Genomic DNA, 25391 nt, shown 5'->3' on the forward strand with positions numbered 1-25391 from the left:
TGTGGCAAAAGACCACCTTGGCTTACCCTTGAGATCTTGCGTGACCTACAAAATAAAAAGGCGTCATATAAAAAATGGAAACTAGGTCAGATCACGAAGGATGAATATAGGCAAATAACACAGGAATGCAGAGGCAAGATTAGACAAGCAAAGGCACAAAATGAACTCAAACTAGCTATGGGAATAAAGGGAAACAAGAAGACATTTTATCAATACATTAGAAGCAAGAGGAAGACTAAGGACAGGGTAGGCCCACTGCTCAATGAGGAGGGGGTAACAGTAACGGGAGACTTGGAAATGGCAGAGATGCTTAATGACTTCTTTGTTTCGGTCTTCACTGAGAAGTCTGAAGGAATGTCTAATATAGTTAATGCTTACGGGAAGAGGGTAGGTTTAGAAGAGAAAATAAGGAAAGAGCAAGTAAAAAATCACTTAGAAAAGTTAGATGCCTGCAAGTCACCAGGGCCTGATGAAATGCATCCTAGAATACTCAAGGAGTTAATGGAAGAGGTATCTGAGCCTCTAGCTATTATCTTTGGGAAATCATGGGAGACGGGGGAGATTCCAGAAGACTGGAAGGGGGCAAATATAGTGCCCATCTATAAAAAGGGAAATAAAAACAACCCAGGAAACTACAGACCAGTTAGTTTAACTTCTGTGCCAGGGAAGATAATGGAGCAGGTAATCAAAGAAATCATCTGCAAACACTTGGAAGGTGGTAAGGTGATAAGGAATAGCCAGCATGGATTTGTAAAGAACAAATCGTGTCAAACTAATCTGATAGCGTTCTTTGATAGGATAATGAGCCTTGTGGATAAGGGAGAAGCGGTGGATGTGATATACCTAGACTTTAGTAAGGCATTTGATACGGTTTCGCATGATATCCTTATCGATAAGCTAGGAAAGTACAATTTAGATGGGGCTACTATAAGGTGGGTGCATAACTGGCTGGATAACCGTACTCAGAGAGTAGTTGTTAATGGCTCCCAATCCTGCTGGAAAGGTATAACAAGTGGGGTTCCGCAGGGGTCTGTTTTGGGACCGGTTCTGTTCAATATCTTCATCAACGATTTAGATGTTGGCATAGAAAGTACGCTTATTAAGTTTGCGGACGATACCAAACTGGGAGGGATTGCAACTGCTTTGGAGGACAGGGTCAAAATTCAAAATGATCTGGACAAGTTGGGAAATGGTCTGAGGTAAACAGGATGAAGTTCAATAAAGATAAATGCAAAGTGCTCCACTTAGGAAGGAACAATCAGTTTCACACATACAGAATGGGAAGAGACTGTCTAGGAAGGAGTATGGCAGAAAGAGATCTAGGGGTCATAGTGGACCACAAGCTTAATATGAGTCAACAGTGTGATACTGTTGCAAAAAAAGCAAACATGATTCTGGGATGCATTAACAGGTGTGTTGTAAACAAGACACGAGAAGTCATTCTTCCGCTTTACTCTGCGCTGGTTAGGCCTCAACTGGAGTATTGTGTCCAGTTCTGGGCACTGCATTTCAAGAAAGATGTGGAGAAATTGGAGAGGGTCCAGAGAAGAGCAACAAGAATGATTAAAGGTCTTGAGAACATGACCTATGAAGGAAGGCTGAAGGAATTGGGTTTGTTTAGTTTGGAAAAGAGAAGACTGAGAGGGGACCTGATAGCAGTTTTCAGGTATCTAAAAGGGTGTCATCAGGAGGAGGGAGAAAACTTGTTCACCTTAGCCTCCAATGATAGAACAAGAAGCAATGGGCTTAAACTGCAGCAAGGGAGATTTAGGTTGGACATTAGGAAAAAGTTCCTAACTGTCAGGGTAGTTAAACACTGGAATAGATTGCCTAGGGAAGTTGTGGAATCTCCATCGCTGGAGATATTTAAGAGAAGGTTAGATAAATGTCTATCAGGGATGGTCTAGACAGTATTTGGTCCTGCCATGAGGGCAGGGGACTGGACTCAATGACCTCTCGAGGTCCCTTCCAGTCCTAGAGTCTATGAATCTATGAGTCTGAGACCAACTCCATCACCTTCGTTGCTAATGCAAGTAGGTTTTATGCAATGTCCTGTGAAGAAATGACTCCCTCTTACCCAAAAGATCCGTGGCTTGTGTGCTGACTCCAGAGACTAAAATATTGTGACTAGTCCTTTTAGGTACCTCCTTTTGCAAATATCCAACTGAGCAGCTACCCTCTGAAATTTAGGTTTCTTTAAGGTGTCACAAGTTGAGCAATTTATAAGGTTCAATTGTCAAGATTTTTTTAGTTTGATCCTTGAGCATAAACTAAATGACATCTACTCTCTTGGGTACCTACACGGCCCCTGTTGCCTCAGTATCTGAGTGCCTCACAAACTCCCAGGTGGCAGGGCAGAGCTCTTCTACCCATTTTACAGATGGAGAACTGAGGCATGGGGCGGCTAAGTGACCTGCCTAAAGTCTCACAGGATTGACTCAGTAACAGAACAGGTTTCCCAAGTCCCAGGATAGCACTCTGACCTTCCTTCATCCTTCCCCTGTTCGGTCCCTCCTTGGAATTCACTATACTTGCATCAGGCAGGAGCTTTTCTTCGTGGTTTTTAGCTAAAACAAAGCAAAAAACTTCCATGTTCAAAGGCTCAAGTAACCAGTCACCCTGCAAAGCTACGTGCACAAAGGGCATCAGGCAATTTTTCTATGTCCTGTAAGAGCAGTCACTCTGGTGTTGGTACAGAGCCATTGTGTCAGAACTCATAACCCCTAAAGAGTGTGAGGCACAACGCAAGCAAAACAATCAGCTTGATGTTGGCACTTTATCCAGCTGCTACCCAGTCAACCACCAGGCCTTTCTCCAGTGCTTTGAATATCAAGCAGGCTAATTTTACAATGAGCATATTTATCCCAATCCGTCCATAAACCCATAATGTAAATCAACTACAATGCCCCATTCATAAACACATGTTGAAATAATCCAAACAAAGTGCATAACTATTTATTTTAACACACTCCTATAAGTCATCTCCTATTATCCCCCTACTTAGTATTAAAGTTATCAAGGAGCTTACCTTTCTACTAGGGCTGTCAAGTGATTAAAAAATTAATTGCAATTAGTTTTGTGATTACTCACACTGTTAAACAATAATAGAATACCATTTATGGGATATTTTTGGATGTTTTCGACATTTTCAAATATGTTGATTTCAATTACAACACAGAATACAAAGTGTACAGAGCTCATGTTATATTTATTTTTGATTACAAGTATTTGCACTGTAAAAAAACAAAAGAAATAGGGCGGGGGTGGGAGGAGGGGCAGCTCCCAGAGGGGAAGTTGGTGCCTATATATGGGATTCTTTCATCCTAAGTGCAGAACTCTGCACTTGTCCTTGTTGAACCTCATCAGATTTCTTTTGGCCCAACCCTCTAATTTGTCTAGGTCACTCTGGACCCTATCCCTACCCTCCAGTGTATCTACCACTCCTCCAAGTTTAGTGTCATCTGCAAACTTGCTGACAGTGCAGTCCACGCCATCCTCCAGATCATTAATGAAGATATTGAACAAAACTGGCCCCAGGACCGACCCTTGGGGCACTCCACTTGAAACCGGCTGCCAACTAGACATTGAGCTGTTGATCACTACCCATTGAACCCAACAATCTAGCCAGCTTTCTATCCACCTTATAGTCCAGTCATCCAGCCCATACTTCTTTAACTTGCTGGAAAGAATACTGTGGGAGACCGTATCAAAAGCTTTGCGAAGGTCAAGCTATATGATGTCCATTGCTTTCCCCATATCCACAGAGCCAGTTATCTCATCAGGTTGGTCAGGCATGACTTGCCCTTGGTGAATCCATGTTGACTGTTCCTGATCACTTTCCTCTCCTCCAAGTGCTTCAAAATGGTTTCCTTGAGGACCTGCTCCATGACTATACCAGGGACTAACGTGAAGCTGTCTGTAGACTGTCTATAGTTCCTTGGGTTCTCCTTCCCTATTTTAAAGATGGGCACTATATTTGACTTTTTCCAATCATCCAGGACCTCCCCTGATCGCCATGAATGTAAACAAACTTGTTTGGAGAACTGACATTTTTCGGTACAGGAATATTTAACATCTGATTCATTGTTTATTTTGATGAGAAAGGCTGTAGCGGGGTGGTCAACCTGCTCCGGCCCTGAAGGAGTTAAAGCAGCCCTAGGAGAGGTCTGTGGCAGAAGGAAATCTGGGCTCATGGGGAAAGCAGCCACAGCTGTAGCCAGTGCAATCAGGGTCCCGCTGGCCCTTGTAAGAGGGCAGTGGGCCAGAAGGAAAGAGCGACTCTCTCTCTAGCTTCCTGAGAGAGAAGGACATGGCTGCCTGGGAGCTGAGGAGGGTACCGAAGGTGGAGCAGTGCTGGGGAAGGGCAGAGGGAGCTAGGGTGCTCCAGCCGGTTAAAACCCCAGGCTGCAGGCCTTACTAGAAGGGCCTAAAAGGGGGGGCAGCCCAGAGACAGGCAGAGGCAGATGGTCCTAACCACCTTGCCGATGATGAGTGGTTTGCAGTTTGCGTCAGTGAGCAGGGGCTAGATGATGACTGGCTCTGTCAGGCTCTGTGACAGAATACCAGGACTCCCATTCTCAAATGCCAGGTCTCTTGCCTCCCCTGCAAGCAGGACTCTAGTCTGGTGCCTTTCAAGCATCTGCTTCCTGCAGAGAGGCCAGCCCTCTATTACCCTAATTAAATACTGAAGGGATTTCCCTAGCGAGCCTCACACTTTGAGAGCTTCGCTGCCTCCATATCCCACCTATCGGATGGTGCTGGTGTCTGCAGGCCCGTGTAGCAGGAGGTCAAAGGGCCCAGCCTGCAGGCAGCAGAGATGGACCCACAGGAAAGGATACAGGGGAGGCGGGGTGTCACAACAGAAATGGGAGCTTCCCCCGGTAAGGGAGGCAGTTACCCCTTCCCTCCTGCAAACTCTCCATCTTGGTCGCTCCTTTAGGATCGGGACAGCTGACCCACTAGTTTCACAGGACTTGCAAATTGACCAGGCCTGGGGTCCGTGTAGTGCAGCATTCTGTCTCTGCCCCCAGTCAGCACCAGCTGCGGCAGGGGAAGAGACACGACCCAGGAAGGAGCAGATGTGGGATGATCTGCCCTGTACAGAGGTCTCACCCTGACTCCCAAGAGTCAGGGATTAGTGTAAGCTCTGAGGTGGGAGGTTTAACAGCCCTTCCATAGTGTTATAGCATTATGGTAACTCTGAGGATCCTTATTATCCTTCCATATTTCTAGTCCCTTTACAGTCTTGCTGAGCTCTTGGCCTCAGTGACATCCTGTCTAATCATCTGTTGTGTGAAAAGATGTTTCCTTGGATGGGTTTGAATTTGGCATTGTTAAATTCATTGACAGTCCCTTGTTCTTGTGACAGGAGGCAGGGAGAACAGAAGCAACTGAGCTACCCTTTCTGGCCCAGTCCTTACTTTATAGGCTTCTAGCATGTCCCTCTTATTCATCTCCTTTCTGAGAGACCAGTCCCAGCCTTTTCAGTTTCTCTTCAGAGGAGAGGTTTTCCAGGCTCTTCGTTGAGCACTGTCCTGTTGAGTTGGGCTCACCAGTACGCTGAACAGTACCGAGGGGAGGCTGTATCACTGGTCTGTAAAAAGGCATTCCATTCTCCGGATCAGTCACCAGTCCAGTCCTATGCAGCCAGACCAGTGGGTTTTTACTTTAACCATAGCTGCACATTGCCCAGTGATCGCCATTGAGCTGTCTGTAGTGACGCTCATGCAGGGTGAAAGTAACGGCAAAGACTTACCGGTACAGGGGCCAACTCCGCCCCCCAGAAAGGGCAGGGCCTTGGGCGAAAAAGGATGGGCTGGGGGGTCAGCGTTCCCCAGCCAGCCCATCCTTTTACTGCCTGGCCGGCGCCAGCAGTGATGTAAAGGGACCAGGACACAACGACGTTTAAAGTCATCTGGGTATCGGCCGGTACCAGCCCATACTGGCTTACTTTCACCCTGCACCCACGTCCCTCTCTTGACTTGAGTTAGAACCAGCAAGGTTTGAAAGTAGTTTAATTTTTTTCTTCCAGTGTGTATTACTCGGCATTTATTGACAATTTGTTGGGTTTGCCCATTCTCCCAGCATGGTTATGTCTCCCTGAAGTTCCTCAAGCCCTCTCTGGTCCTAACTGACCTAAAAACCTTTAGCAGATGACACAGTTTTGCTACCTCGCTGCTCACCTACCTTTCCAGATCAATAATAAATATTAAAAATCACCAAGGGACAGGTGTTGTACTTATTAAGAAAATGGAAATCCCAGAGGCCCTCAGTAATATCTCTAAGATCTATGTGATTATACTAAGGCCTGTACAGTGCATAACTATTCCTGTCCCTCATTGTTCCTTTTAACAGACTGTGGAAAAAGCTGAAGTACTCAATGCTTTTTTTTTTTGCCTCGGTCTTCACAGACAAGTTCAGGTCCCAGACTGCTGCACTGGGCAGTACAGTATGGGGAGGAGGTGAGCAGCCCTCAGTGGTGAAAGAACAGGGTAAGGACTATTTAGAGAAGCTGAACATGCACAAGTCCATGAGGCTGGATGCAATGTATCTGAGGGGACTGAGGGAGTTGGCTGATGTGATTGCAGAGCGATTAGCCATTATCTTTGAAAACTCGGTGATTGGGGGAGGTCCTGGATGACTGGAAAAAGGCAAATATAGTGCCCATCTTTAAAAAAAGGGAAGAAGGAGAATCCAAAGAACTACAGACGGGTCAGCCTCACCTCAGTCCCCAGAAAAATCATGAAGCACATCCTCAAGGAATCCATTCTGAAGCACCTGGAGGAGAGGAAGGTGGTCAGGAAGAGTCAACATGGATTCACCAAGGGCAAGTCATGCCTGACCAACTCAACTGCCTTCTATGATGAGAAAACTGGCTCTGTGGATATGGGAAAAGTGGTGGAGATAATATATCTTGACTTTAGCAAAGCTTTAGATATGGTCTCCCACAGTATTCTTGCCAGCAAGTTAAAGAAGTCTGGATTGGATGAATGGACTATAAGGTGGATAGAAAGCTAGCTAGATCATCGGTCTCAACAGGTAGTGATCAATGGCTTGTGGGTACAGATAGGGCCCAGAGTGACCTAGACAAATTGGAGGATTGGGCTGAAAGAAATCTGATGAGGTTAAACAAGGACAAGTACAGAGTCCTGCACTTAGGACGGAAGTCTTCAACTACCTGAAGGGGGTTCCAAAGAGGATGGAGCTACTCTGTTCTCAGTGGTGGCAGATGACAGAACAAGGAGCAATGGTCTCAAGTTGCAGTAGGGGAGGTCTTGATTGGATATTAGGAAACACTATTTCACTATGAGGGTGGTGAAACACTGGAATGGGTTCCCTAGGGAGGTGGTGGAATCTCCTTCCTTAGAGGTTTTTAAGATCAGGCTTCACGAAGCCCTGGCTGGGATGATTTAGCTGGGGATTAGTCCTGCTTTGAGCAGGGGGTTGGACTAGATGACCTCCTGAAGTCTCTTCCAACCCTAATCTTCTATGATTTTGTGATTCTAACACCCTGTGACACAGATGGGAATACAGCAGTGCTGTAAGTTCTGCATTTCCTACCTTTAAAAAATATTTCCAGCAGGTGGAATGTGGAATTGAGACAATATAGTCACTTTTCTTTTTTTTTAGAATACGGGTCTGATTTGCCACTGAGTAGGACCTTAGGCACGAGGATCTTGAGTAGGAGCAGCAAAAGTACAGTCTGTGGCTGTTCATATAGACAACCACCGTGACCCCGCTAGAGTATACACAGACACACATTTGGCACATTAGAGCTCAGATACAGCAATAGAAATTGACCCGACCATTGCAGCCTTTATGTAAATATTAATATTACCCTGTCATGGTACAATTCCCCACTCTGAACCTTAGCGTCCAGAAGATGGGGTACCAACATGAATTCCTCTAAGCTCAATTATCAGCTTCGTACTTGTAGCGCTGCCACCAACCAGGAATTCCAGTGCCTGGTACACTCAGGTCCCCCCAAAACCTTGCCCGGGAATCCCCAAGACCCAGACCCTCTGGATCGTAACACAAGGAAAGTAAACCCTTTCCCCCACCGTTGCCTCTCCCAGGCTGCCCCTCCCTGGGTTACCCTGGAAGATCACTGTGATTCAAACTCCTTGAATCTTAAACAGAGAGGAAAATTCACCTTCCCCCCTCCTCCTCTCTCCCTGAGAGAGAAAGTAATCCTAACACAGAGAGAAAATTAACCTTTCTCTCCCCCTTCCCTCCTTTTTCCCCACCAATTCCCTGGTGAATCCAGACCCAGTCTCCTGGGGTCTCACCAGAATAAAAAAAAAATCAGGTTCTTAAACAAGCTTTTAATTAAAGAGGGAAAAACAGTAAAAATTATCTTTGTAAATTTAAGATGGAATATGTTACAGGGTCTTTCAGCTATAGACACTGGGAATACCCTCCCAGCCTAAGTATACAAGTACAAATTAAAATCCTCCCAGCCAAATACACATTTGAACTCCTTCCAGCCAAATACACATTTGCAAATAAAGAAAACAAACATAAGCCTAACTCGCCTTATCTACCTAGTACTCACTATTCTGAGCACATAAGAGCCTGCATTGGAGAGACTGGAGAGAAACCTGGTTGCACGTCTGGTCCCTCTGAGCCCCCAGAATGAACAACAACCAAAATCTAACAGCACACACACAAACTTCCCTCCCTCAAGATCTGAAAGTATCCTGTCCCCTGATTGGTCCTCTGGTCAGGTGACAGCCAAGCTCACTGAACTTAACCCTTTACCAGCAAAAGAGACATGAAGTACTCCTGTTCTATTAACCCTTGACTATCTGTTTATGACAAACCCCCAAGGAGATTGCAGGGATTCCTGGGCTCTCTCTGCTGGCAGCTCAGGGAGGAGGAGCCAAGGCAAACTCAGAGTCTGCCTGGCAACCACTAAGGAGTGAGATGCCCTCCCAGGGAGTTCAGGAGAGGAGAGAAGCCATTTTTTGAGGAGAGGCTGGAGCCAGCCAGGGCAAGGGCAGGACTGGCTGTGTGGGGAGCTGGGGAGTCCCAGGCCTGCAAGCAGGTTTCCTCCTGAGAACTGGCCTCTAGGGAGCTGACCGCAGATCCCCCAGCTGGGTTTTCCTTCTCCACGGATGATTCCCAATTGGTAGCGTTTGCTGAGAAATTTCCCCAGCCAGGCTGGGTTCACCTCCAGCTCCTTAGGTGAGAGACTAGTCACCACATGGTCAGCTCTGCTAGTCCAGGGCTGCTGCCTGCTGAGTGTGTGACTGGAGGCTGGGCTAGGAGGCTACAGTTTGGATGTTAGGGTACTTGTATAACCTACACCTTGAGCCCTGCACCCCTTTGTGGTGAGGGGAGATCCTGGGACTAACGCAACCTGATTCCTGCCTAAGGAGGATCCTGCCAGCAGACAGCAGCCCCTCTGCAGTTACTGAGGAGTCCAGCCTCATCTTCAAACCTGAAGATCATTCATGGAGTTCATGAGTGCACCAGCTTTTAGTTAGTTAGTCAGGGAATTTGTTTTGGGGACCCCCTACTCCCTGAACTGTGTCCTCAAGCCAGGGAGTGAGGGTTTGGGGATTTTATAACCTGCTGCTTGTTACACCTGTGGAGGGATTCCCCACCCCCTCCCACTTGTTAGTCCTTGAGGCTGTACTGAACCCAGTCTGCCACACTGCTAAACAACTGCAGAGAATTTTATAGGTTATCAAGGGCCCCAGCAAAGTACGCGTACCAACAGGACCCTAATTTTACACTTGTTACATCAAGTCACGGGTATTTTCAGTGTGGGCACCAATGAGCCTAAAAATAGTGTTTCACCCCGTTATGTTGTATTTGTTGCCTGTTTAATATAATTGTTGTGTTGAATATATTTTTGTGTTGTGTTATTTCTTGGAAGTCTCCAACTATCTGGCACGTAAGTGGGGATTTCTCTGTAGTTAGAATTTTCCGCCCAAGCTGCCCTGATAACCCTGCCAGGAAGGAGCGAGGGGGAGGGAGGCACCGCCAAATAATTTCATAACAAAAAAGAAAAAAGATTCACCCTGCTGAGTGGGTGGCGGGATCCAAAAGAACCCAGACCTGTCCATCAAAACCTGTAAGCAGATTGCCATTAAAGGAGGTAATCAGGTGGAGAGGAGCGCTACATTAACAAGGAACCACTGTCATTAACTTCATAGTTACAGTATTTTTCAGAGATTTTAAGTCACATAGAACCATTGCAATTGTTTAACATGCCACATGATTCCTGTATTAAGTCAAATAGCTTATGGTTAAACTACATTGTATTTTCCAAAGAGATATCCAGTCTTGATTTAGACATTTCAAATGATGGAGAATCCACCACAACTTCTGTAAGCTGGACCAAGAATAATTTCTTCCACCTTATTTCCATCCTGAATTTGTCTGTCTTGTTCTGCCTTTGCCTGCCAGATTAAAGAACCTCTGCTATGGGAAATCTCTACCCTGTGTTGGCAGTGCCAGACTGTGATCAAGGCCCTCTTACCCTTCTCTTTGTTATGTTACATTGATATTTCGAAGTCTCTGACTGTGAGGCAGATTTTCCAGCCCTGGAATCATTCTTGTGGCTCTCCTCCACAATCTCTCAGCATCCTTTCTGCAGTGTTGACACCAGACATGGATGCATTGTCCCAGCTACTACCATGTATAGAGATGGTAACACTTCACTCACCATACACTTCTGCCACAGAGGAGTTGGGCCCTGTGGATAAACTGAACGCATTGCCCCCGGAAAGGAGCAGGTGAGCCCAATCCAGCCAATTAAAGAGGGATGGACTATGCCTGAGGCTATAGAGGGCTGCCACTGGGCAGCTGGAAGGGTTGGACTGAGACAGGCTGAGCCCTGGGGAAGGAAAGCCACACTCGGGTGGAGCTAGGTCCTGTGCGGAGGCCCTGGAGCAAGGGGTTGCTGCTCCAGGAGGGGAGTGGAGCTGGCTGAGGCTGGGAAACTGCCAGGCGCTGGGGTGCCAGGGACCCCTGGCGCAGGCGGCCCTGAAGCCGGGGGTCCCAACTGAGATAAAACTGTTTTCTGTTTGTTAACCTTGGGTAAGGAAATGAAGCTCCTTGACTGAGCCTGAGAGTGGCAGCACATGCTTCAGAGCTGGGAGACCTGATGGCCCTGGTGATACCTTTCTACATCTGAGGAGTCTATTAACTGTTCTCACCCCTTTCAACTGCTAACAGAACACAATATCTTGCATTTCTATCATGCCTTTCATCTCAGGATCTCTCAGCGCTTAACTAATAGCTCCTATAATACTACAAGCTCTTGTTGAGATGCTGTAGTTTGTGTATAACAGGTACTGGTCTCTTCACCTGCACCTGGAAAGCAGCCAGGGCTGGCCCAAGGGGTTTTGCCGCCCTAAGCAGCCAGAAAAAAAAAAAAAAAGCTGTGTTCGCAATTGTGACTGTGATCTGCAGCAATTCAGTGGGAGGTCCACTGAATTGCCGCAGCATACCTGAAAGGGCCGCCACGCTCCAGAGTGGCCGCCCCAAGCACCTACTTGATAAGCTAGTGACTGGAGCCGGCCTTGAAAGCAGCCCCCTCTAGCGTGGAATATGGCCTCTGTTTAAGTCCATTGAAGTCTGGAGTCCCATTTCCTACACTGAGAATGGCATACGACCTAAGAGTGCATTGCAAGATTCTGCATAATCTGCGACAGGAAGTGAAGAATTCAGTATCTGATTAAAACTGTAGGAGTATTTATGCAGGCTGAATGTAAGTACCTGACCCGGCAATTCCCTGGGAAACCCAAGTTAACAGCATGGAGAGGCATTGTTAGACAGCGATTTGCAATCCTGGACAAGTTGTACAGAGATTTTGATAGTGGTACTAGATGTTTTGTGAAAAAAAAAAGTCAAAGCAAGTGAACCCAATGAAAGACAGTTGTCGCAAAGTCCAGTCCCCAGGGAGGACATTGGGCCATGTTACACCTTATCTAAGACAATTACAGCTAGAACTGCAGCTGCCAACATTCACTGATTCCCACGTAAAACATGGGACATTTCACCGAGCAGGAATGTCAGGCTGTAAATCCTCACCGGTTGGGAAGAAAGCAGTATAAATCAATTTGGCTGCTCCAAGTCCCTGTTCCGGTGACAGCAGCATGATAACTTTAATTAGATAATGCTAAAGGCTTAATGTAGCTGTTTCCAGTAGTTAGGCACTAGCTGTTCCCTACATACAGAGTGAGTGAAGGAAAGAGAAAGTATTAAGTAACTATTACATTAATGGTCTGATCAGTTTCTCTTTTCCAATCTCTCATGGCATCTCCGATGCCATGTGCACTACCTACAGGAACAATAGCTCTGGCAGGTCCCCATTTACGTTACGTTGACAAGATCTATTTTCCATAAACCCATGTTGATTGGCTTAATTAAAGGATGGTAATATAATTCTTTATTAATAGGGTCCTGTATCTGCTGCTCCATTATTTTGGGTCAGGCTTGTAGCAGCGATGGAATAAACTGCAGGTTCAAATCAAGTCTCTGGAGTACATCCCCAGCTGGGATGGATCATTCAGTCCTTTGTTCAGAACTTCAGTTTGTAGCAAAGTTCCTTCAAAGGCAAGAAGCAGGACTGAAGACAAGATAGAGGAGATGCAGCAGCCTTTTATAGTCTCTTGTCATGTGGCTTTTCTTTCTGTGTTCCAAAGTCAAGCATTCCAGCACATGGCAAGAAAAAAACCTTAGAGTTCTGTCCATAGGCATGTCCCTGCATACCTTGCTGAGTCAGGCGGTATATCTGCCTTCTCTCAACGGGTCAGTTGTACAGCTGATAGTCCTTAAAGGGCCATTAAGCAGGCTAGGCAGAGCTGATGTCAAATTATCTGGGGTGTCACCCAGAAGCACAGCAGGAGTTTGAAATACAGACAGTATAGAGCCAATACTTATAACTTTAAATACAAAAATGATACATGCACACAGATGGCATAATCATAACCAGCAAACCATAGCCTTACCACAGGCACCTCACATGATAACCTTTGTGCAATATTTACTGCAAATATATAACAGTGGTTGCAACAGTGATCTATATGGTTACAGATTGTGTTAATAACGTCACACCAGCTCATATACATTTTTTCAGATCTGGCATTACAAAGTAAAGAGAACTATAATGTTAGAAAGAAGAATGTAAGATACAAATGGGGATTCCTGTTTAGACTGTCCTTTAAATGGAAGGACAGATATATGTCTACCTCAGTTCCAAAGAATCATAGAAGGGAGGAGGGATAGCCCAGTGGTTTGAGCATTGGCTTGCTAAACTCAGGGTTGTGAGTTCAATCATTGAGGGGGCCATTTGGGGATTGGTACTGCTTTGAGCAGGGGGTTGGACTAGATGATCTTTTGAGGTCCCTTCCAACCCTAATAATCTATGATTAGGGTTGGAAGAGACCTCATGAGGTCATCTAGTCCAATACCCTGCTGAAAGTAGGACCAACACCAACTAAATCATCCCAGCCAGGGCTTTGTCAAGCCTGACCTTAAAAACCTCTAAGGATGGAGATTCCACCACTTCCATAGGTAACTCATTCCAGTGCTTCACCACCCTCCTAGTGAAAAAAGTTTTTCCTAATATCTACCCTGGACCTCCCCCATTGCAACTTGAGACCATTACTCCTTATTCTGTCATCTGCCACCACTGAAAACAGCCAAGCTCCATCCTCTTTGGACCCCCACTTCAGGTAGTTGAAGGCTGCTATCAAATCCCCCCCCCACTCTTCTCTTCTGCAGACTAAACAGTCCCAGTTCCCTCAGCCTCTCCTCATAAGTCATGTGTTCCAGCCCCCAATCATTTTTGCTGCTCTCTGCTGGACTCTCTCCAATTTGTCCACAACCCTTCTGTAGTAAAACTATTTCCCCATGCTATTCCCCCCCCCCCAACGGTTATTCACACCTTCTTGTCAACTATTGGAAATGGGCCATCCTGATAATCACTACAAAATTTTCTCCCCCTCCTGCTGATAATAGCCCACCTTAATTGATTTCTCATTACAATTGGTATGGGAACACCCATTTTCTCATGTTCTCTGTATATATGTATATATCCTCCTACTGTATTTTCCACTCCATGCAACTGATGAAGTGGGTTTTAGCCCACAAAAGCTTATGCCCAAATAAATGTTAGTCTCTAAGGTGCCACAAGCACTCCTGTTCTTTTTGCTGATACAGACTGACATGGGTACCACTCTGAAACCTGTGTGTATGATACAGTTTCTCACTAAAATGTCTTACCTAAAGAAAAGGAACAAGGAGACTTGGCGTCTGGCTTGGTGGTCTCGCTGCTTTTCCCAAAGGGGTATATAGTGGGTCAGAGCAGACTTGGTACTTGTGGGTGAATTTATGACTGTCAGGTCTCTTAACAGTCAAGAGATGAACAATCCGGTGGAAAGGAAAAGGGTATTCTGCTCACTGAAACAGACTATTCCCACATTAATCTATTTGCAGAATACACACTTAAAGGAAAATAATAAATACCTGAATACTTCTTCGACACAAGTACCTATGTCTGTCCAGGGCAATCTAATAGAAGAGGGATGGTAATACTTTTTGCCAAACACTTCCCTTTTCTTATTTCAGCCCAACTCATAGATATAACTATATTTTAATTAAGGGGTCATTGAAAGATAAATATCTCACCTTAGACAAGGTCTGTGTTCCCAGTCAAGGGAAAACTGCTCTTTTTGATCAGGTTTTTAGGGATTTAGGAAGTTTCAGGGAAGGAGATAATATTCTAGAGAGGATTTTAACAAAGTGTTTAATCACAGATTGGATCAGTTGAATGTACACACATGGCATCTGGGAGAAGCCAGTGCGAATTTGTTGCATCATTTAGAAACTGAGGTGCTAATGGTGTCTGGCAGAAAATGAATCCAGATGTCAGGCACTATACATATTAATCTGCTACTCATGGATCTTATTCACGTCAGGATTAATATGATTTCCATCTAGGACCTTGGCTAATTTAATCACAAAAACTAATCTGGGAGTTCTAACTTGGTCTGATCATGCTCCTGCCTGAACTAAATGAAAAGATTGGGACTCAGTAGGAAAACAAAGGCCATTGCAGTTGAATAAGGCTTTGTTATAGGATTCCCTTAGAATTCAAGAGCTGGGAGAAAAAATTCAAAAATATATAGAATAAAAGATGTTGGTCCCTATTTTAACTGAATTGTTCACTGATATATTGCAGGGCAATGAGATTCCACATTCATGGAAAGAGGCAAAAATGGTGATAATTCCTAAAGAAGAAAAATAATTTACCAATTGTGCATCATACGCACCCAATTCTTTCATTAATATGGATGCTAACATTTATGCCAAGGTGTAGCAAACAGACCGGTTGTCACCTTGCCCAAATGTTTTCAGCTGACGCATCTGGGTTTGTGGCTGGCAGTTATCTGGTATTATCAGAAGAAGTCTGAATTTGCTCTGTAAGTTAATTCTAGCACTTCCTGTGTGCTGTTTTCTATGGCTGCTGAGAAAGTGTTCAACTGGCTACAGTGGGAGTATCTCAGGCTGATTTTAGTAAGGTTTGGCTTCAGAAATGAGTTCCCCATGGGCACATTAGCTCACTAAATTCATTAGTAAGCATCTATTTTGATTAATGGTCATCAGTCTTCTCCTTGTCATTTGTCCAGGGGTACCAGACAGGGCTAGCCCATATCCTCCTCTTGTTTGCTCTGGAAAAAGCCATTTGCAATACATATGAGAAAACAGCCCCTCAGGAAAGGGCATCAAAATGTCTTCAAGATTAGGCCATAAAATAGCTTTGGATGTTGACATTGTCTTGTTATATTTGCAGGACCCAGATGCTTCATTAAAAAATAGATTAATTGACTTTGGAATTTGGGCAGGTATCAAAATTCTAATTAAATTATGATAAATTTGAAATTTTAGGAATTAGTATTCCCTAAAGGGTCAAAAAAATGTTGCCAGCCACATAAATGTAAGTGGGCAAAGGACTCTCAAATATTTAGGAATAAATGTTTTGGAGAGACATAAAATCTTTCTAAGGCAAATTACCCTCCACTGTGGAATAAAATAATAGAAGACTTGACAGACCTATTTTTGGCTAGGTAGGGTAGCCCCAGTAAGGGTGAATGTCTTCTCAATGTTATTTTTGTTTCTGTGCATCCCTATTGGTATCTCTGATGAAAACATGGGAGGACACACTATTAAAATTCATATGGAAACATACAAGACAATGCGAAGTTCTAAAATTCTGTAATTCCAAAAAGTGGGGTGGACTTATTATAACTTATTAATATGCATTGCAATTAACAGATGTGATCAGTTGGGTTAACTATAGACCATCCAAACACTGGGTAAAACTTGAACAGGACTGGATCCCAAATATAGCTATTTTTAGTAACTGTTGGGTTAAAAAGAAATGTAGGTCACCACCAATAAAAGTACTCATTCACCCAGACTGCCTTAGCAGATTTGAACAATTTTCTTTAAACTCCTACTGCCAAGCCTTCTCTCTGAACTGCTTTCATTAATAATCAGGAATGTATCCCTCGGAAGCAAAGTGACTATTCATTGTAGGTAAGAGCGGAGATTACTCAATTTCCTGTGTCCTGATCTGAAATCATAACGGGATATGTCATAATGTGTGAATAAGATAAAGATCCCATATTTTCTGTATTTATAAATCAAATATTTTATTGTGCAATCTGGATACAAGACAGCTCTAGCGACGCTTTTCACCACATCTGAGGCGCTGACCCAGGAGCAAGCTGGCACAATAGGTTTATTTTCTAGGATGTATACAATTTTGATTAAAAAAAAAAGATGTTCGTAAGCAAAAGAACCCAGATGAAAAGGTCAGAATGGGATTTGGATAAAGAAACTGATCTAGATGAGTGGGTCTCTAGGTGGAAAGGGGATCCATATCTTTGGCTTGTGTAGCTCACAAAGAAATATTTTATAAAATTACTGTATAGATGGTATTTGACTCCATCACATTTTTGCTACTAAGAAGTACTCTGTTGGAGGGTTTGTAGGAGGGCTCCTCAGCAAGCAAGCCAGAATCTTTAGCCAAGTTCTTTGAATATGAACCTGATCCTGAATAAGTAATATGTAATGTCTGATATAGTATATTAACATTTTATTGTAGCTTTGCCTTAATTAAAAAAAAAAACATGGATGAAAGTTATCCAGACCTGCTGACTTAAAAGATGTCTAGTTTTAGTGACTACTGTTTAACATCATCTTGACTTACTATTGGAAAAGAAAATGTTTCATCACAATGATCCTGACATTTTGTTTCCCAAGTAGAAAATAAAAATATTTTATTAAATACTTCTTCCTTTTTCTGTATTATTAGTGATGATTGCACCATGTCTATGTAGTAATGACTCAGTACAATTGTTAGTCTTCATTTTGTTCCTAATATACTTAAACTGTCCTTATGGTCATCAAAGTTAAGGACACAAGTCTTCTTTTGTTTTTTTTGCTTCCCTTATCAACTGTCTACAATTTCTAGTTTCTGATTTATATTCATTACTATCAACTTTCCTTTTTTCATATGCTATGTATTTTTATATGTATAGCTACCTTTATGTCCCCTCTAAATCAAGATTTTGAAACCAATGCAGCCTTTCTTTCTTAACTGTGGCTTTTTGGCATTGTGGTAAAGTGACTTACCAGGAAGTTTTGCCTCCTTCTAGCTAGATACAGTGTTTCAAGGATTTTCTCTCTAGTACTGGTCAGGTCCACTGGTGATCTCCTTTTCTCTGGTGACTTAGTTATCTGTCCAGGTGTCACCCCTGTCAAGGTAAACCAGAGTTTTCACCCAGTAGACACAGAACCTCACACTAGGTCAAAGATCTTGGTCCAGGCCCATTAGTCCTTCTGATACTTTGTGTCCGGTGTTTTCCTGCTAGTCTTCTCAGTGAGGCTGTAAGGAACCCAGTCCCTTTCTTTACTCTGGGTTCCAGCTCAGGGACCACTGTAACAAGTGATAAAGGTCTGTCTGGTCAGACCTATTGCTTCGTCCCTTGGCAACTTTTGAAGTCAGCCCAACTTCTCTGCAGGAGGCTTGTATTCCCAGCATGGGTAGGGTGACCAGATAGCAAGTGTGAAAAATTGAGATGGGGGTGGAGGGTAATAGGAGCCCATATAAACAAAAACCTAAAATATTGGGACTGTCCTTATAAAATCAGGATATCTGGTGACCCTAAGCATGGGGTAGGGGGAGGGGGAAAGGAATCTGCCCCAATATCAAGCCCCTAGTGCTAGTTCTCACAATAACAAATGAAAGGGAAACTAAATTAACAGAAAAAGAGCAGCACCAGCATCTGTCCTACTGTGAGCTTCTAGGCATCTGTCCCACCACTCAGTGCTTGTGATAGGTAGCTGGCTCTCCGCTGAGTTCCTTCCTAGGAGTGGAGGATGAGAATCAGCATAGATTCACCAGGGCAAGTCATTCCTGACAAACCTAATTGCCTTCTATGAGGAGATAACTGGGTCTGTGGATGAGCGGAAAGCAGTGGCCGTGTTATTCCTTGACTTTAGCAAAGCTTTTGATATCCACAGTATTCTTGCCAGCAAGTTAATGAAGTCTGGGCTGGATGAATGGGCTATAAAAGCTGGCTAGATCATTGGGTTCAGTGTGTAGTGATCAATGGCTCCATGTCTAGTTGGCAGCCGGTATCAAATGGAGTGCCCCAAGGGTATGTCCTTGGGCTGGTTTTGTTCAATATCTTCATGAATGATCTGGAGGATGGCGAGGACTGCACCCTCAGCAAGTTTGCAGATGACACTAAACTGGGAGGAGTGGCAGATATGCTGGACGGTAAGGATAGGATACAGAGGGACCTAGACAAATTAGAGGATTGGGCCTGTCAAGTGTTTTTTCCCCACTTTGAACTTTAGCGTCCAAAAAGTGGGGACCTGCATGATTACTTCTAAGCTTAATTCCCGCTTAGATCTGGTACACTGCCACCAGCCAAAAATATAGTGTTTGGCACACTTCCTGTTCCCCCAAAACCTTCCCTGGGGAACCCAAGACCCAAACTCCTTGGGTCTTAAAACAAGGAGAAATAAACCATCGTCCCTCCTTTCCCCCCACCCTGACTTTCCCCTCCCTGGGTTACCTTGGGAAGCTATACAGATCCAAACTCCTTGGATCTTAAAACAAAGAGGAATTAACCATTCCCTTCCTTTTCCCCCCACCAATCCCTGGTGAGTTTAGACTCAATCCCTTGGATTCCAAAATAACGAAAAATCAATCAGGTTCTTAAAAAGAAAGCTTTTAATTAAAGAAAGAAAAAAGTAAAGATTGTCTCTGTAAAATCAGGATGGAAAATGCTTACAGGGTTTTCAGATTCATATAGACTAGAGGGACTTCCCACCCCCCCGCAGCCTGAGATTCAAAGTTACAGCAAACAGATGTAAAAATCCTTCCAGCAAAAGACACATTTACAAGTTAAGAAAACAAACATAAGACTAATCCGCCTTGCCTGGCTATACTTACAATTTTGAAACATGAAAGACTGATTCAGAAAGATTGGGAATGTCTGGGTGTACGTCTGGTCCCTCTTAGCCCCAAGAGTGAACAACCCCCCAAACAAAAAGCACAAACAAAGACTTCCTTCCACCAAGATTTGAAAGTATCTTGTCCCCCGATTGATCCTCTGGTCAGGTGTCAGCCAGGTTTACTGAGCTTCTTAACCCTTTACAGGTAAAAGAGACATTAACCCTTAACTATCTGTTTATGACAGGGCCAAAAAATATCTGAGGTGGTTCAACAAGGACAAGTGCAGAGTCCTGCACTTAGGATGGAAGAATCCCATGCACTGCTACAGACTAGGGACCGAGTGGCTAGGCAGCAGTTCTGCAGAAAAGGACTTAGGGGTTACAGTGGACGAACAGCTGGATATGTTTCTACAGTGTGCCCTTCTTGCCAAGAAGGCTAACAGCATTTTGGACTGTATAAGTAGGGGCATTCCCAGCAGATTGAGGGATGTGATCATTCCCCTCTATTCGAGATTGGTGTGGCCTCATCTGGAGTACTGTGTCCAGTTTTGGGCCCTACACTACAAGATGGATATGGACAAATTGGAGAGAGACCAGCGGAGAGCAACAAAAATGATTATGGGGCTGGAGCACATGATTTATGAGGAGAGGCTGAGGGACCTGAGATTATTTAGTCTGAAGAATAGAAGAATGAGGGGAGATTTGATATTAGCCTTCAACTACCTGAAGGGAGGTTCCAAAGAGGATGGATCTAGACTGTTCTCAGTGGTTCCAGATGGCAGAACAAGGAGCAATGGTCTCAAGTTGCAGTGGGAGAGGTTTAGGTTGGATATTAGGAAAAACTTTTTCACTAAGAGGGTGGTGAAATAGTGGAATGGGTTCCCTAGGGAGGCGGTGGAATCTCCTTCTTTAGATATTTTTAAAGTTACGCTTGATAAAGCCCTGGCTGGGATGATTTAGTTGGTGTTGGTCCTGCTTTGAGCAGGGGTTTGGACTAGATCATCTCCTGAGGTCCCGTCCAACCCTGATATTCTATGATTCTATGTCTGTGCACTTCACCATGCTGGGACATTCTGGACCGATCTCCATGTTTAACGTTCCCCCTTGAAGACTGGTATGCCTCACAGCTGGTGCGGGGCAGGGCTGCCTGAGCCCAAAGCTTCTCTTTAATCCCTCCTTCCCGGGTGTGGGAATGTACATGCCCTCTAGTATAGTATTCTTAAACAATTCCCAATTCTCATTCACATTTCTTTGTAAAATTCTTCTTTCAACTCATGGCTTCATCATTGTTTTCAGCTTTGTGAAATTGGCCCTTTTAAAGCAGCAGGTGTATGCACACTGGTTTGGTTTTATTCTGTTTTAACAGCACTGATGTGATCAAGTTATGATCTCTTGTACCTAAGCTAACAATTATTTTTGGGTCTGTGATCAATCCCTCCTTGTCCGTCAAGACAAGGTCTAATATAGAATACTTTCATGTTGGATGCAACACCTTTTGAATTAGGAAATTGTCATCTATAATATTTAGATATTCTGAGGATGTTTTAGTACTGGCAACATGAAACTTGCACATCTTTCTCTGGCTAAACTGGCTGTTCAGCAACCTCCCCCTGCTTATACAAACTGTTCCTTAATCTTTTTATCTTCTTTGTGAACTCAGAAATGAGCTATTCAGACGGTTTTCCCCAATGTTAGCTCTGCCTCCATCTGTAATATTAATACTGGTCAGAAATGCAGGGTCCCTCATTTGCTTTTCCTTCTATCTCCTAAGGTTTAATGACTGCCCAGACAATCCACTACTCTGGCATTACCTGAAATAAGGTGCCTCTACAAAAGCATATTATGTCTTGAAAGGAACTGCTCATTACATTTCACTGTCAAAACATCATAACTATTACTGGGGCATTCTTCATATGCAAAAATAAATATATCCCCTTTCTGTACAGTATAGAGGAAGAAGTTAATTAACACTTCATGCTTTACCTGTTCATTTCAACAAAATGTGGAATCAGAAGAAATACTTTCTCTTTTGAGGCCACAGTGAAAGTTGGCTGAAGTGAGCATTTTCTGCTGGACTATAATTTAATATACTGCACATCTGACATTTGCATTAGTGGCATATGCCAAACATACTTAAATTGGGGCCATTGGTGACATCACCTCACTTTGCTGAGATGAGACATGATGGTAACTTTCTTGTTCTAATTTGTTAACACCACACAAAACTCTCCGTTTCTCTGGCCAAACCAAGAAGTGATCCCCACAGTGCGTATAAATGGGCCTCATTCTGTCTTTGGGGGGAGCAACAGAAACTGTAGCCAAAGCTATCAAATTTCAGTGCTAAAATTTAGGCACCAAAATCCCAATTTTAGGCATTCAAATAAAAGGTCTGATTAATCTGAAGTGCTGAACACCTTAAGTCCCTGAGTATTTTAGGAGTACCCTACAAATCAGAATCTCTCTCTCACAACACACCCCCACACACACACGAAAAGAACCCAAACAATACAGGATCTGAAGTCTGAGGCTTTGCAAAGCTCTTTTTTATATAAGATTAGAAAATATCTCTTCTGTGCATTTCCTGTTTTCACCTGGCACCAGATATCAAAAGAGCTAGAGCTGACATGAGATTAAATTTAGTTGTGTGATGCTTTCCATTTTTTCTTTATATTATGTTTAGCCCCATTTGTAAATTGGAAAAATGCTTCGACTATAGAGAAATAAAATGGAGACTGAGGAGAAGGGAGATTCAGGGAGGGAGCTGGGCTGATGGCATCAGTAAGATATATCATGACAGATTTCAATCAGCAGACCTTTCTTTTTACAAAGGAAAGAAAGAAATAGCATGATCATACTGAGGAGCTCTGAGTTCATTGGTTAAGACTAGCACTCGCTGGCGATGTCATTCTGATCATTCTAGCAGGAAGGAAGAATCTTAAAGAACTGGAATGAGGTTTACTACAAAGTGTTATGAGGGGGAACATGAGCAGCACATGAACTGCTGACTCAGGGAGGCTAGCCCCCAACCCTGCCCCTTATGCCCCCCTTTCCCCTGCTGGAGCCCCTCCCCCATGGCCGCCAGCCCCCCACCCCTGCCCTCAGTTGCCTGAGCGCCTCCAGCCCCAGAGCACCAGGCAACATGGCCCCCAGCCCTGGAGAGCCAGGCAGTATGGTCCCCAGCGCTGGAGCACTGGCCCCAACTGTCTGGAGTTCCAGGCCGCAGGCCGGTCCCCACCCCAGCTCGGCCACGGGGGAAGAGCACCGGTGGGAAGCATAAGGGGGCCTGGTGGTGAAGAGTGGGCAGGGCCACACAGGTCTGTTTGGGGAGGCTCAGCCTCCCCTGGCCTCTGATACCTGACACCCCTGAGGGGGAAACTGTGTGCACATGCGCACACACCCACTGGTGAATCTCTTGTGCTCTCATGCACTAAAGGAACACTATGTCCAATGGATCCCCCTTGCTTACTGACTCCCTCAAAGAATTCTAGTGGATTGGGGAAGCATGACTTCCCTTTACAAAAACCATGTTTATCTATGTCCCTGATAACTTTGTTCTTTACTATAGTTTCAGTTTGCTGGGCCTGGAACTGCTGGGGTCACCTCTGGAACCCTTTTTTAAAAATTGGCATCACATTAGCTATCCTCCAGTCATGTGGTACAGAAGCTGATTTAGGCGATAAGTTACAGACTACAGGTTAGTAGTTCTGCAATTTCACATTTGAGTTCCTTCAGAACTCTTGGGTGATACCATCTGGTCCTGGTGACTCATTACTGTTTAGTTTATGAATTTGTTCCAAAACCTCCACTAATGACACCTCAATCTGGGGCAGTCCCTCAGGATTTGTCACCTAAAAAGAATGGCTCAGGTCTACGAATCTCCCTCACATCCTCAGCCTGGAAGAACAATATAAATAATTTATTTATTTTCCCCACAATGGCCTGATCGTCCTTGAGTGCTCCTTTAGCATCTCAATCATCCAGTGGCCCCACTGATTGCTTAGCAGGCTTCCTGCTTCTGATGTACTTAATTTTTTTTTGCTATTGCTTTTTGAGTCTTTGGCTAGCTGTTCTTCAAGTTCTCTTTTGGCCTTCATAATTATATTTTTACACTTCACTTGCCAGAGTTTATGTTCCTTTCTATTTTTCTCATTAGGATTTAGCTTCCACTTTTTAAGGATGCCTTTTTACCTCTCACTGCTTCTTTTATGTTGTTGTTTAGCCACGGTGGCACGGTTTTGGTTCTCTTACTATGTTTTTAATTTGGGGTGTACATTTAAGCTGAGTCTCTATTATGGTGTCTTTAAAAAGTTTCCAGGCAGTTTGGAGGGATTTCACTTTTGACACTGTACCTTTTAATTTCTGTTTCACTAACCTCTTCCTTTTTGTGTATTTCCCCTTTCTGAAATTAAATGCTACAGTGTTGGGCTGCTGTGGAGTTTTCCCCACACAGGGATGTTAAATTTAATTAAATTATGGTCACTGTTACCAAGCGGTACAGCTATATTCACCTCTTGGACAAGATCCTGTGCTTCACTTACAACTAAATCAAGAATTGCCTCTCCTGTTGTGGGTTCCAGGGCTAGTCGCTCCAAGAAGCAGTCATTTAAGGTGTCGAGACTTTATCTCTGCACCCTGTCTTGAGGTGACATGTACCTAGTCAATATGGGGATAATTGAAATCTCCCATTGATACTGAATTTAAATATTCATAAATGATCTGGGAAAAGGGGTAAACAGTGAGGTGGCAAAATTTGCAGATGATACAAAACTGCAAAGAGCTACAAAAGGATTTCTCAAAACTGGGTGACTGGGCAACAAAATGGCAGATGAAATTCAATGTTGATAAATGCAAAATAATGCACATTGGAAAACATAATCCCCACTATCCATATAAAATGATGGGGTTTAAATGAGCTGTAACCACTCAGGAAAGAGATCTTGGAGTCACTGTGGATAGTTCTCTGAAAACATCCTCCCAAAGTGCAGCGGCAGTCAGACAGAATGTTGGGATTCATTAGGAAGCGGATAGAGAAGAAGACAGAAATATTGTATTGCCTCTATATAAATCCATGATACACCCACATCTTGAATACTGCATGCAGATCTAGTCATCCCATCCCCAAAAATATATTTAGCAACAAACAGCAATGAAAATTATTAAGAGTATGGAACAGCTTCCATATGAGGAGAGATTAATAAGACTGGGACTATTCAGCTTGGAAAAAAGGCGACTAAGGTGTATATAATGGAGGTCTATAAAACCATGCATGTTCTAGAGAAAGCGAATAAAGAAGTGTTATTTACTCCTTCTTGTTACACAAGAACTCGGGATCACAAAATGAAATTAATAGGCAGCAGGTTTAAAACAAACAAAAGGAAGTATTTCTTCACACAACACACCTCTGGAACTCTTTGCTAGAGGATGTTGTGAAAGTTAAGATTATAATAGGGTTCAAAAAAGAACTAGATAAGTTAATGGAGAATAGGTCCATCCATGGCTATTAGTCAGGATGGGCAGGGATGGTGTCCCTAACCTCCATTTGCCAAAAGCTGGGAATGAGCGACAGAGGATGGATCACTTGATGATTACCTGTTCTGTTCATTCCCTCTGGGACACCTGGCACCATCCCCTGTCGGAAGACAGGATACTGGGCTGGATGGACCATTGGTCTGACCCAGTCTGGTCATTCTTATGTTCTTAAGGGCCTGACCCTACAAGGAGCAGGTTGTTCTCAGCTCCCAACAGGGAAGGAGTGTGCCCAGCTTGAGCATGACTCTGCCCGTTGCAGTGGTGGGCCTGAAGGTAACACATTTCAGGCTAGGACTAGATCAGCTCAACCTTTCTTCCACCGTGGACATGGCTCTCCCGCCTCCTCCTTCTGAGGAAAGGGCTCTGATGCT

The sequence above is a fragment of the Gopherus evgoodei genome, chromosome 4 (genome assembly GCF_007399415.2).
Source record: "Gopherus evgoodei ecotype Sinaloan lineage chromosome 4, rGopEvg1_v1.p, whole genome shotgun sequence".
In the NCBI taxonomy this organism is placed as follows: domain Eukaryota; kingdom Metazoa; phylum Chordata; order Testudines; family Testudinidae; genus Gopherus; species Gopherus evgoodei.